Raw genomic sequence first — 12,711 nt, forward strand, 5'->3', positions numbered from 1 at the left:
ATGGTATTTAGACAAATTTCGATTGGAGTCAAAATCCTCCAACCTTCTAACTGGAAGAGACCTCAGTGATTATTTGATCCGATGTCTGCCCCCGCGCAAGAAGCTGTCTATTACATCTGATGGAGCAATCGTCCAGTCTCCGCGTAAATACGAGCTTTGATGGAGAACCCATTTCTTTGCCAGGATGTCCATTTTACTGTTGGACAGCTCTAATTGTTAGAAAATGCTTTTCTAAACTAAATCACCAGCCCTCCTCCTCTCACACAATGGTCCCTGCTCTGTTCTCCAGAACAATAAAATCTATTCCCGGGAATGACGAAATTTTCACGGAACGTGATTAGATAAAGCATTTCTTTACATAAAAATTTATTGTGGCCCAACACTGCAACGTTATGAGCCAGTCAGTGCTCTCACATCACAAAGTCCGTCCTAGCATCCGTACCTGCTCCTACCCGTATTCATTCGTAAGTGTTTGTGTCGACCCTGTAGCATGGACACAAGATGTGGAATAAATGAAGTCGGTGTCTTGTTCCAAGTTCACTCTTGCCGTCTTTGCTCTCACCTCTACTTCCACTTCCGGGCCCTCCTGAAGTGATGACAGCAATCAAGAATAAAAGCTGACAATATTAATTAAGCACTTTCAAAAACATCATCTTACTCATTAACGACAATCCTCCTCCAGCAGGCTTATCATTCCCAGTTTACAAACGGAGAAACAAATAAGGCCTGGACAGTCGGGGGGCGGGGGGCTGCTCAAAGTCTGAACCCAGATATTGTGAACACATGCTCTCTCTACTCTACCACGCTGCCTCTAAGGCGCTGGGGCACGATGTTCCCCAGACCTGCACTGATTCTCACCCAGTTAATTCCTTCACCGTTGGAAAGGCCTGTGCCAATCTCTATTTATTAAAGACTTAGACGTCTGTCTTATATTTCAGATTTCCTCACTTCAAATCCTTCCATTTTCCTCAGCAATTTCATCACTCATCTTCACAATCCATGCAACATTTCGACTGGAGAAATTAAAAATCTCATCAAATGCAAAGATCTCGTCTCTACTCCAACAACTCAGTCCTGGATTCTGTCATCTCCAGAAACCACCCCACCTCCAAGTCTTCAACTCCCAACATCTTACTCTGGCTACAACCTCGTCTCCTTCCAGCTTTTCCTCTCGACTACTAAACCACCTCGGACCAAGACATCCAGTTCCTTAACCACCTTATTCATAAATTCAACAAAAATCCAGGGAGTGCCTACAGCGTGTTAGACATTATGGTCAGGACGAGGAACATAACCGTGAACTAGAACGATCTCTCATCACAAAGCTCCCAGTGTGGAGAAAGAAAACCACAAAATTTCACCAACGATTATAATTTATTAACGAAATGCTGAGGGGAGAAGTGTTGTCTCCTATAGGGTCAGGAAAAGCTTCCCCAAGGAAGCGACATTACATCGAAGAACCAGAGATTGAATAGGAACCAGAGAGTCAAATCGGGAAAGAAAAAAATGCTCTGAGCAGAGGAAACATCTATCTACGTTCTATGGCAGGAAGGAACACAGAGATGCGAACGGTGCAAAATGAGGATGAAGAAAGGGCCTCGTGGACCCTGTTAAATTGAGAGTTTTATCCTAAAAGTAACGAGAAGCCGCTGAAGGGCTGTGAGCAGGGGCAGGATATAACCAGACTCGAATTATTAAAAGATCGCCCTGGTTGCAGTGAGAAGAATAGTCTGGAGGGAGCACAAGTGGATTAAGCGAGAATTGGCTAGAAAATTATTACAAGGACGATGGAGAGGTGGACCAGAACGATGGCAGTGAAGACTGAGAAAAACAGAGACCCTACTGTCCCTTCCTGCATAACGGAATGCGAACCCAATGACTGATCGCTTAATTTACTTTCCTGTAAAAACCTAATTCCCTTATTCTTCTATTTCATCCGCCCAACATGGATCCTGCATTCAACTTCTCTGCTACTAAATGGGACTATTGAGTAAGACAAGACCACATAACCTTGCAGAGCAATGACTACAAATATACGATGTTCAGTCTCATTCCTTTCAATGAAACATTGCTGTCTTTTGCTTGATTTGGGACCTCAACCAAACTTCTCGGGACTATCCCACACCTTCACCATTCTCCTCGAGCCTCCTACCCATCCTTTCTCACCTCCCTTACTCCTGGCAGATGACCTTGCCTCCAACTTCACAGAGAAAACTACGAAACAAGAACCAAGCCAGAGGAGTTCCTTCGGGTTCCCTCCCCTCCCCTGCTTGCTGGCTGCTGGTCTCCTTTTCCCTGCAGAACTCCTAAAACAGACCCATTCACTGATGCTGCTTTCTCACCTTCTGCTCAGTCCTCGACCCACCAAAATGGCCTTCTACTGGAAGAGAATGGAGGTTCCTCAAAAAATTAAAACTAGAACTATCACGTGACCCAGTCATTCCACGCCTGGGTATTTATGTGAAGAAATCGAAAACACTAATTTGAAAAGCTACGTGTACCCCTACGTTCACTGCACTATTACTAGTGATAGCCAGGATAGGAAAGCAACCTAGACGCCTATCAACAGACTAATGGGTAAAGAGGTGGTGCATACATGCAATGGAATATTACTCAACCGTAAAAAAGAATGAAATCTTGCCACTTGCGACATGGATGGACCTATAGGATATTGTGCTAAGTGAAATAAGTCAGAGAAAGACAAATATCATATGATTTCACTTATATGTAAAACCAAAAAAAAACAAAATAAACGAACAAATAAAACAAACTCATAGATATGAAGTAGAAATCAATGGTTGCCAGATGGGACGGGGGTAGGGGATGCATAAAAAAGGTAGAAGGCAATAAGCACGAATTGCCAGCTATAAAAAGTCAAAGGGATGTAAAGCATAGAGAATGAGTCGATAACACTGTGATCACTATGTATGGTGCCAGACGGATACCAGACTTCCGGGGGTGATCACTTTGTAGAAATGCCTAATCACTACGTCGTACGCCTGAAACTGACAGAATGTCAACTGGAAATGAAAAATAAATTAAAATTTATGATAAAAAAGAGAGACTGACACTGACACAGGCGAGGTCTTCCCAGCCTCCTCACCGCTTATCGAAAGCGATCTCTTTGTAGCATCTGACACTGACCACTCTTTCCGCCTCTCTGGCGCTGCGTCTCGGCCACCTCTGTGGATCCCTCTTCCTGTGCCTGCACCAGCAGTAGACGCGCCCACAGTTCGAACCTCAGGCCCCTCCCCCGCCTTCCGTCTTCTCATATCACCCCCACGAGAAATTCACTCATGCCCCTGAGCACCCAAATGCTGATGACTCCAGACGTATTCACAGCCCAAGCCCTTTCCACCCCACCTGGGGCTCCCAGATGCACTTCACGCTCCACGCATCCAAACACCAGCTCACACCTGCAGATCTGTCCTGCCCTTCAAGCTCTTCCTCCTCCGGTCTTGCCTATTCCAGCGAACAGTAACACCCTCCCCCCAGTCGCCCAAGTCACAAGCCTGGGAGCCACCCTGGCCTCCTCTCTTGCCTTATCCTCATTCACAAATAGTCCTTTATTAAGTTTTCCTAATTTTACCTTAAAAATTTCTCAAATCAGTCATCCGACACCTTTCACATGCTACATCTTTTATTCTCTTAGGTTTTCATAACCTGGAACCCCAGAAATAGCTTCCTAATTCCTCCCTCTTCCTCCCTCCAGCCATTGTTCAGTGGTTGCTTGTGGAGGCCAAGTGATCTAAAATGCAAATATGATAGCATCACACACCACTACTCCAAATTCCTCAATGGATCCTCAACCACTAAAGCTTAACATCCCGATTCCCACGCATGATAAACGAGAACCTTCACGATCTGGTTCTGCCTGACTCTCTGGGCTTATTACTTCCCATCGTTCCCCTTCTCGTGCCTGCAGATCCCCGGATGGACTGTGTGCTTCAAATTTCAGCTCGTTGGCACATGCTGTTCCTTCTGCCTGGAGTAACCCCTGGTCTGGACGTGAATCCCTCTCTCTTCTTTAAGACCAACTTGAGTACTAGCTCATATGCAACACCTTCTCTGGCCTCCCAAGTTAAACTGCCCACTTCCTCCAGCTGCTACACCTTGCATTCTACCTCTATCATATTATTTATAAATAGGCACAGTATTTGTGCCTATTTACATGTTTGTCTCCCCACTAAACCACGAGCAACTTGAGGGTAGGAATCTTGTCTTGTTCATCCTGTATCCCTAGAATCTAAGCACCTAGTAGGTACTCAATTTTTGTTCAGATGAACTGAACTGTATTTGTACAGAGCCCCACTACACACACACACACACACACACTTGGTATCAGCTAATCAGTGTTGTAAACAGGTGAGTCTAAGACAGTGGCTCATCTCAAAGGCATTTACTTAAGATCGTTATATGATCTTATTTGCAACAGACTTCTCTTCCTAAACATTGTTTATCTCAGGCTAATATTAAAATCAGTCTGCACGCTCTGAGCGCCCAACTACTTAGTAACAGAGAAAAATGACCCCAAATTAAATACCGACTGTAGATAAAAGAGCTCTGTTAAAATGCCTGAGAAACTACTGACCCTACATTCTCGCGTCTACACTAGCCCCCAAAGCAGCCACATTCCCCCACTATGCCCGCTCCCCTGGTTCCACTGATGCGTTAAAGCTGTGTCTGAGGCCTCTCCGACTCCTCCCCAAACTCACTGGGAAACCACAGCTCTTCAAAGGTCAGGGACTCCAACACGTCTGTGATGCCAGCCCTGAGGAATCCAGACAGGGAGAAAGAGGGAGGCAAAACCCTTAGAAATCTCCCACAGTTCTCCTCTAGGTGGGAGGGAGAAATGAAAGGCTGTCTTGGCAGGCTGTTTTCCGCTAATATGGGTCCTTCGAAGTGAAAGAAACAAAATACGACCATAGAAAAAAAGAAAATATGACCAAATTCCACACTAAAGAGACCCATGTATCACTAGATATTACAACCCAGAGATAATAAGATGGGTCTAAAGGAAGAAGCAAGAGAAATAATACATGTTAAAGCTTTAGACATTACTGCATTTAAACTTCCAAGCAACTCTAAGAGGTTTGTTTGTATCGGTAACCTCAAATCATGGGTGAAGACACCAAAGCTCACAACGCTTAGGTGACCTGCCCAAGGCTACGCAGGTAAAAAGTGGCAGGACCAGGGTTTTTACAAACCCAGCCAGGGTCCCAGGAGCAGGCCCTGCACCGAGTCCAGGGAGGACCAGGGACGCCTGGGAGCCCACCCGTGTGCAAGCCCACCCTCACTGCTTCGACACCTTTCAACTCCACGTTGACAGACAGAATTGGCTCTGGGTTTATACAGATCTAAGTTCAGATCCCCAATCTACTACTAAGGGCTATGCAACCATGGGTTAAGTAACAGCCATGTTGTGCCTCTGTTTCTGCACGTTTAAAATGGGGAAAGAGCTGCATTTCAGATCTCTTGTCAGGATCAAATGACAAGATACACAGAGCCTTCAGGGCAGTGCCTAGCACACAGTAGGTCCTCAAAAAACATCAGTTGCCTTCTTCTACAAACCGCCTCCCACACACTCTGCCTCACTCAGCTAGTGCTCAACGCCATCCCCTGTGTCTTTTCCTGAAAAGCTCCCCGTGCTCCTCCTGGACCGACCCTCCAGGCCCACGGCCATTCCCGAGGCATCCAGCTCGTCACTCCCATTCCAGGCTTTCAACTCTGAGCCTTCAAGAATATGTCGTCAAGGGGCTCCCTTAGCTGTACCTTTTGCCAGGTGGTCCCTCAAAATTAACAGCAAAAGAAAAATGTCTTTCCTCTCTCCTAGATGTACAGACACAGCTAAACACCTCGTTCATTCTCAAATCTCCAGGCACAGTCATTTCACGCATACTCGCTGAAATCCTAGTATCTTAATCTGCCGGTCCTACTTCACCACCTTCATGCCTTACTATTCTCATCCTAAATTCGAAGATTTTATAACCTCCTCTTAACCTCATACATGTCGTCTGCTTTCTGGATTGTCGTTAAATGTTTACATCTCCTCCCACTCGCCATGCACAATTCTGTGTTGTTTCCCACCTCCATTACAGTCTCTATTCAGAAAAGTCGACTTCCTGCCCTGAATCGAACTTAAGAAGAAAAAATTCAACCCAATTGTATAATTTACCACTAGCAAAGCAAGCTATTAGTTTGCCACACGCTACTGTGGATACGCACCAGTAAGGACTCAAGAGCTGGCCCCATGGCTTCGTCACAGCCACTGGTAGGTGTATGTGTCAGAATAAGATTTCACTACTTTTTTCAGGAGTTTTCTAAATTATTAATCGGGCCTACAAGTAGCGAACGAATCTCTAAGAGGCAAATCCCTATTAGCAACCAAGCGCCAACATGAAGATCAGGAGAGTTCGCAGGGATGCCCTTATGAATGGGCATGTGTCTTCTCGGTGCTACTGATAAAGACGCCTTGGATTACAGTTATTTGGGAAATTTAATAATTTGGAAGGCTTGCACAATGGAAGTGACCTTTGGAAAAATAAGGGCAGAGAGTCAGAGGGAAAGTCTATTATTATAATATTGGCACAACAACAGTAACTTGAATAGAAACAGAAATCATGTTAATGTTTATTTTTTTAGATGCAGACCAGTAAGTCTATTTGCCACACACAATGAATTTTTTGTTTTTCCTTTCGGTTAGGGCCAAGGATAGTCTGAGGTTTGGTTCTCAAGAAATTCAACTTTCAAAAGACTAGTCTGTAAAAACAAAAGTTCAACTTGAGCCCTTAAAGATTCTGGTTACTGAACTTTTGACATGAGAGAAAAAATAAATACTACAAATCAACAGAGACCAGTCCAATAGCAAAACACGCAGTTTCCCTAGAATCAACCCTCAGCAGCTAACAACCTTCTCTCCTCTTCTTGATACCTGTCTGTCATTTCACTGTCAGGTATAGAACTTCCATTCAAGGGGAGAAACAGCAGAAGGGAAAAAAAGTCCAATTATTGTACTATCTGCAATCAGCTATCCATAGGAAATCGATACGCTTCATAAATTTCTTCTAGCAAATTAACTTCCTTCAGGTTATAACTAATAATTTTTTTAAAAACCTCAAACAATTTAAAAAACCTTATTTGAAAAAAGATACATATTATTACTTTTTTTTTTTTAATTCTCCATCTGCAGGTTCCATACTTCCTGGCCACATCAAAACCTCATTTGAACTACAGGCCAGTATGTAAAACATTCACTGGCACATGCTGTTATCTTAAAGTGCTTTGTAATATTAGCTGGCCTTCCTGACACTTACATCTTATCTCTCCAATGTGACTATCAGTCATTCATTCCAAATTGACCAAGCTGAGTCCATCACTCTCAGGCGCTGCCCTAGGGCCTGGAGATACAAATGAGAAGAGAAGCCACAATTCTACCTTCAAGGTATTCGAGAAATCTCCACATGTTATTAGTGTCCCGTGGAGCAGGAAGAGGTAGGAGAAACCAGTTTGGCTGAATGGGTTACAGCAGTTTTTTAAACTGAGTCTTTAGGATATTTCAAGAGCTCACCCCAGGCAGCAGAACTAGATCTATTCTAGACAGAATTAAGATCCTTGAGTTTGGCACCTCTCTTTTACATTTTTAAAATCTTTAAACAGTCCTAACAAATCGCTTGGCACATAGTAGATGTCTAATAGATATGTGGTCCTAAATTATTCATGCTAGCCCATATATGTGAATAACTGAGAGCTCATCTATACATAAAATAGGCTTGTGAATTATTCACTGGTTTCAAATGTCATCACTCGCCCATAGATATGCATATATGCAAGGTCTGTACAAATATATTTGTACAGCTGTCCGTCCACTAAAACATAGTTTCTCTTTTGCAGTAAATTTTTAGTTTTAAAGCACATTCACAATATGGCCTCATTTAATATTTTAAATATTAAATACTGAGTTTTTTTAATCCCCTCTTTTCTGATGGAAAACACATATACACAGAGAGGCCTACAAAGCTTAAATGGCACCCAGAAAACAAGGAGCTCGGACCTCGGTGCTCTGAACCTGAATACGAAGTTCATATCAGTTCTCTAGGGACTCTGAGCAAAATCTAATCAGTGTGGCTATACAAACTCCACAGGCTAAAGAACTCTCTAATATTTCGCTTTTAAAAATACCATCCACGTCCACCTGCACTGTCTACTAGCCGTGATCATCTCCCCACCACCTACCAATCCCACCAACACGCAGTTTCTATTTCCGGGTAGGAGCTAAGCAGCAGAAACTCTAACCCTGGGTATCCTGCGTATTATTTGGGTCTCTTTCATTTATTTGTATAGGTTGTGCTTTTCATGGTAATAATGTTTCTTTTAAAAGCAACAAGCCTCTTATATTTATGCACATAAAATTAGTTATGAGCATATAATACAATCTGACAATTCTAGTCTAGCTGGGAATATAGACCATACACTCCCATCACTTACATAACTCGTGGAACAGACCTGGTGATGAGGTACAGAAAGTCTATTTTCCTTGTTTAGCTCTTTAGAACTAGGACATTCGAAATCATTTCATCCCACACCCTCAAGTTGCAGGTGACAACACTGAGAACCAGGTGTGTAAGATTAAGCGACTTGTCCACCGTCACAGGGTTAACTAGTGATAAAACTGTGTATCGAACATAAATCTGGTGACTCGCACTCCAGCAATCTTTACTTGACTTCAAGATATTGATAACGTTCAATTCTCCATGTGGTTCACATTATGGATTTACCTATGAAAATTTTCTTGCCTCCTGCTACCCGCGAAATCTCTTACTTCTACTGATATGTATCAAAGAAAAAAACGCATATTTAGGAAATGTAATCACTTAAGCAAACCATATTAAGAAGGGAAATCGTGTAGAGAAAATCATGAAGGCATGCTAAAATCAAATCATTATTTTTCTTTTGCTCATCACCACTAAAGATATAAACTGAATTTGAAAATATTCTTCTAGCACTGTATCCCTAAGGTCTGAAGTTTTGAAGCGAGAGGGTAGGGTAAAATTATGTGACACAGGGATAGATTTTTCTTTTTATGTCTATTGATAGTTTGAAGCTATAATACTTGTCCATAGGCTATTAAGAAATCACAGTAATAACTACATAAGACATAAAATAAAAACCAAGAGAGAAATAAAGCACCAACGTTTAACAAATTACTTGTGCAAATCCTTGTGCAAAAGTGTAAAATGCCTGGAAGCATCAAAGCGGTCACTTTCCTCATGTTCGCTTTTATTCACATTTATTTGTGAGACAGCTACATTCCTCCTGCCTCTCAGGAAAGGCCGCCATGAGCACAGCAGCACCCAGGTCCCTGCGATGTTTCCCTAATGAAAACCTCAACTTCCTGACTCAATTATTCAATAAGCACTTATTAAGGGCCCGCTCTATGCCAGGCAGTCTGCTAATTCAAGGTGACACATCAACCAATAAGTCATCATCCTTGTTTCCTAGAAGTTCATCTAATGGGCTGGTTCCAGAGAAAACCCCAAGACAGATACCAGCTAACTTCCTTTATTCAACAGAGCTTTACTGAGTGCCAGGTGCCAGAGACAGAAAAAAAAAAATGAAAAGGAACTTTTAAAAAGAGGTCCTTTCCAAATTTACTAAATAACTAGCTCTTTTGAATTATTAAAATCACACGTTCTTCTCCAAGAATGCCAATCGGAAGTTGACTGTAGAGGCTTTTGATGATAACACCTAACCAAATATCTGAGTCAAAGGCACGGATTCCCTACTCTTACTATGTTGAGAGGCCAGGCAGGTAGGCCAGGCAGGTACCGTCCCAGACTGATACATTTTTGTTATTTATTATAAGACCCATATTACAGGAATGTGGTTGATCTTACCAGCAAACCGAGATGAGCTGTTTCCTACGCAGACAGATGCTCCCGGCAGAATGTACTATAAGCCTCTAAGGTCAAACATACGACAAATCCTGTTATACGTTCCTGCCACCATAGAGGGCATCAAAGTTGTACAGGCAGCCGTTCACGATGACATAGCACCAGGCCAGGTTCTCAGGGTGACGGGTCTCTGCTTTTCCTTCTCCCTTCCACAAAAAGTATAAAAAGTATCAATTAGTACACAAGTCATCTGGCAAATATCCCATTTTCCTCTGCGTTTTTCTTCTTGACATTAATCCAGGAAACCAACCCTTATAAAAATGAGTCCTATCCCATTATTATCTTAATATTATTATTGGTAGTGACAGCAAAATACTTTCAAATATATTAGCTCGTTCACTGAAAACAAATGGAGGGGGATAAAAGGAAACATCAGAGGCAACTCTCTCAAATATCAAAAGTCAAACCCAGTGCAACCAGAATTGAAAAAAAAGCATTTTCAGTCCTACCAAAGGGTCAAGAAGTTATTTCTATCAAAAAAAGCACAGGACTGACTCCAGCAACGGAAAATCACAGATTTCCCCTTCAATGCTAGGCCTAACTGATTCAATCCGTAAATGTTAAGACCACAATCTCAGTAAAAATCTGGCACTATAAATCGTCGTTACCCCAATCCCTTTCCCAAATGCTTTACCCACAGTTTAAGGATCAATAAATATTCTTCTAAAGAAGAACATATTTAGTAACGAGGAAGCTGCCCAAGAAAAACAAACTGACAACACTCAACATTCAAGTACCTTTTTAAGATATTTAACTAACATTTATTGTGCACTAGTAAAGTACCAAGCACTAGGTTAGACAAAGCTACATAAATCACCTCATTAACCTCATGAGCCATACCCAGACACTCTTGACTCCCCAAACTAAAGTGACCGGATCCCCAATACTAACTAGTTCTAACACTTGCAACCTTGATCCCACCTACTCAATCCCTAGAACTCAAGCTGGAACTCGGCTCCTCACCCTCACAGACTGAAGCATTTCTTAATGCTTTCTACTACGTAAGGCTCACAAAAAAAAAAAAAATCCTTGTGCCTCTTTTTAAGCTCTTAACTCCAGAATAAACACCATTCATCCCAGATATGGCACATGGTGATGATGGCCATAATCTAAAACAAGTACTCTCTTGGATCACATTAGTTAAAGAATAAACCTAGAAAGCTAATGAAACTGAATTTCAGCTGGGCAGAAGACATCGCATTTTAATAGTCTTCCCAACCTTTAAAATATTTCTAGTTCTCTGAATACAGAAAGGCTTCTCTATTTGAATTAACTACAGAAGGCAATTTGACCCAAGAGTCCCCACTCACATACTCATCAGAGAGAAGTGGGGGGAAAAGAAAAAAATATTCCAACTCGCATGACCACATTACAATGTTAACGACACATTACTCACCATTGTGCTACAAGAAAGAACTTGCAAGTGGGCAAGGAATGTTCAGGAAGCCAAGAAAACAAACAAAACTCTCCCAGTCCTCAAAGCATAAACACATCCAAATGCCACGCTGTCCAGTTTAGACCCAGGTATGAGTGGGTGGACAGAAAGTAGGACCGGGGGAGGGGAAGAGAGGAGAAGCATTTATAGGGCAGGTGTGCTTGTCAGCACCGAGACAGATTTCTTTCTTGGATTCATCAAGAATCTTTTTAACAAAGAAATCCTGGTGTTTAGCCTATTTTCATAGCTTGATTTATGTCACAACAGAGAACATGCAGTATATGCAAAGAGCAGCATGATGTAATAGGGGTTGCACACATCCCTTCGGAATCCATTAGATCTATTTCTAAATCCTAGCTGTCACTGTCTTGCTGTGTGACCTTGGGCAAGTTATTTAACTTCTCTGTGCCTTAGCCAGGACCTCATCTGGTAGTCACTGTGGTATCCTCAGCACCTTAAACAGCACTTTAAATATTTTGGATAAATTAATCAATATATTATTAACAGTAATAAATATTTTAGATGAATCAGTCTGTAAATAAGTATAAAAATATCTTACAGAATTGTTGAATAATTGTTGAATAAAATGAACATATAAAGTGCTTAGTATAACCCAGGGCAGGATCCCGCTATGAAGTAGTGAGTATTTCTTCCCTTTTATTCCCAGCCAGGTCAGAAGTTCTAATGGAAGAGGCACGGCAAGGAATAAGATGCGATGAGACTGCAGAGGCCAAGCCCTGGAAGGTGTATACTATTGGGCACCAGGTCATAAAATCCAGGAATATTTAGTCTTGGTAGAAGAAATTAAATACCAGTGCCAGATCCTTATGGTAGCTAATAATAAATGCTAGTTTGAGCCAGCAGTTTGAGTCTCCAGATATCTGTTACCAGATAGAGTAAAAGCCTGGCTGAGAAGAAGAAAAGGGATGAGGGCAAGCTGCATCTTAAACAAACCTGACCACATAGTTAGAAACCAGAGATAAAGGATTTTTTAGAAGGCTATTCAATTCTCTAAAATCTTCCCATTAGCAAAAACACTATATTGATTCACTGTCTTTACTGGCCTTTTTAGGCAATAAGATCTATGTAAGTAAATTGTTCTTAAATGTTGACAAGGTAAAGAAACTTGAAAGATTTGGGTCCAAAACTCTCCTCCTCCCTTCACTCCGAAAAGACTAATGGGGCCTTGGAGGCTACTGTACCCACAGCTTGTAACCAAAGCAACCGACCTACATGCAGCGGAAGGCCTGTTCCATCTTCAGAATTGGAGGCTGGAGAGCATATGCAATTAAATCCAACATCTAAAGGTATCTTCTTGACTACAAA

At 42.0% G+C, this 12,711-nt stretch overlaps 1 protein-coding gene across 1 annotated transcript in view; it reads right to left on the reverse strand.

Moving 5' to 3' along the window:
- The window catches only part of OTUD7B (OTU deubiquitinase 7B), a 55,381-nt gene that overhangs the window by 26,645 nt on the left and 16,025 nt on the right, over nucleotides 1-12,711 (reverse strand). Inside the window, exon 2 of the mRNA XM_023525721.1 lies at nucleotides 9,894-10,096. The gene's annotated coding sequence lies outside the window, so the exon portion shown is untranslated. The remainder of the gene's footprint in view (nucleotides 1-9,893; nucleotides 10,097-12,711) is intronic.

Source organism: Pteropus vampyrus, unplaced genomic scaffold, assembly GCF_000151845.1.
Source record: "Pteropus vampyrus isolate Shadow unplaced genomic scaffold, Pvam_2.0 Scaffold617, whole genome shotgun sequence".
NCBI classification, from domain to species: domain Eukaryota; kingdom Metazoa; phylum Chordata; class Mammalia; order Chiroptera; family Pteropodidae; genus Pteropus; species Pteropus vampyrus.